Source organism: Mustela erminea, chromosome 7 (assembly GCF_009829155.1).
Source record: "Mustela erminea isolate mMusErm1 chromosome 7, mMusErm1.Pri, whole genome shotgun sequence".
Taxonomy (NCBI): Eukaryota; Metazoa; Chordata; class Mammalia; order Carnivora; family Mustelidae; genus Mustela; species Mustela erminea.
In genome coordinates, this window is record NC_045620.1 from 95,511,541 (window position 1) to 95,513,667 (window position 2,127).

Here is a 2,127-nt window from a genome sequence, read left to right on the forward strand (position 1 = left end):
AGCAATGTGACTGTAATTAAAGGTGTTTTATGCACTTGGCAGTAGATGAGTCTCTCTCCTGTCCAGGTTTATGAATTCTAATCATCAGGGTCTCATTTAAGCCAAGAATCTCAGGCTGTCACTACTCTTGAGAGAGAATCAGTGTCTCACTCAGCATTTCTCTGTGTTAAAATAATGCCATCTGTTGTTAGCCAAGCTGTAACTAGAGTCTCACCTGCACAGAAGGATGTTTGTTGGTTTTGCCATAAATTATGCCCACTCCAGCATTGTAGTTTCAGCTTTCCAAAGGAGAAGAGGCAGTTTTAGATGTTGGTAACGCTGAACTGAGTCAGGTCTGTAAAATAAATAAATAAATAAATAAATAAATAAATAAAGGCATTCAACTAATTTATTTTCCTGTATTGAAAGAATAGTGCACTCATTACACAGTTTTTTTCTAAAATATTGTTTACTTAGGTAAAATTTGAAGAGGCAAATTTAAAGATACTCCATGCTAGGTCCAGATATTGATGTTATTTCCCATATACTCTCAAGATGAAAACTAGCATGATGGAGAATGAAGGCCATATGAAAAAATGCTGGAAAAATACATAATACAAATGTTGAAAGCATAGCTAAGATCTTAAGAATGAAAGAGAAAATATAAGCAGAATGAAAATAATGTATGGAGGGGAGGGTGTGTGCTATGGTGAGTGCTGTGAAGTGTGTAAGCCTGACGATTCACAGACCTGTACCCCTGGGGCAAGTAATACATTATTTTAATAATACATTAATAAGAAAATGAAAATAACAATAACTATACTTAAAGAAATGACTGAAAGTCACATGTGTAAGTATAAAAACTTATTCTGTGGCTGCTTTGCAAATTGGTATGAAGGGAAGTATATGTCTTAGTAACTTGAGGGTTTTGTCTTAGTGATAAGAAACGGTAGACAGTGACAAGTATGGGGTAGGCAGATAAGCATGAGGAATTATGATGCCTGAACAAAGTTGATTGTTCCCAGAGAGAAATGGAGAAATAGAAAAAAATTCATCCTCCATCACAGGGTAAAGATAAAGAAGCTTATCTGTCTTCATGTGGTCTCATTGGAAAATAAAATTTCTCCTAAAATATATAATCCCACAGCTTGTGCAACCATCAGTTTTAGGAATGATTTCATGGTATCCATGGAGATCCAGAATCCTAAACATGGTAAATTAACACAATGATTAGTTAAAAGTAGGTAATATTACCAGACTGCTTTTTAGGAAGCAACCATTAATCTCTTAGGAGATCCATTTCAGGAACTCAGTTCTGAGCAGGTGCTTGTCTCTTAACCACCCCCCAAAACATGTGCTCACAACACAAAATCATGAAAGATATGGGGAAATAATCTGCTATGATCAAGAGTCATGCACAAAAGACTGCAGGACCAAAGTTCTAAGATCCTCAAATAGTAAAGCAGCAGTCAGAAAGAGCATAACATATAAATGTGAAAACCTATTAAAGAACTTCCAAAGGTAACTGATACCCTTTGGGGGGAAAAAAAAACCCCTACATCCTGAGGAAGAAACAATGGGAAATTTTGAAAAATAAACAGATAATGCTTTTGGAAAACAAAAATGTAGGCACCGAAAAAGAAAAAGAAGTGGAAAGGAAATACAGAAAATGAGAAAATGTGAAAAAAATGACATAGGCAAACTTGAAAGATATAATTGCTGGGAATTTTCTAGAATGACTGCTTGGCCTTTCAGCTAAGATCAAGTGTAGTATCTGTTCTTATCAGTAGAACTGATTACAAACAAACTCTCAAATTCTAATATCTATTCTAAGATATTATATAATGAATATCTAGAATCCTAATGAGACTGAAAAATCTCAGCAATGATAAGAAAGTCAAGAAATTTTATCTAAAAACAAGTATTAGACTGATCACAGACTTCCAAAAAATAGAGACCAGAATATTGTAAAACAAATCATGAGAATACTTTGGAAAAATAATCAACTTTAAATTCTAGATTCTATATGTAAGTTATAGTTATAGATTTTATATATATATATGTATGCCTATAAGAATAAAGGGGAATCCAAGATGGAATAGTGGAGTGTAAGGAGCAACATGGGCTTTTGTTATATTATTTTCTGTT

At 33.8% G+C, this 2,127-nt stretch overlaps 1 pseudogene; it reads left to right on the forward strand.

The window, feature by feature from the left end:
* Positions 1-1,714: 1,714 nt before the first annotated feature.
* LOC116596708 lies at positions 1,715-1,822 on the forward strand (annotated as a pseudogene).
* Positions 1,823-2,127: the final 305 nt, after the last annotated feature.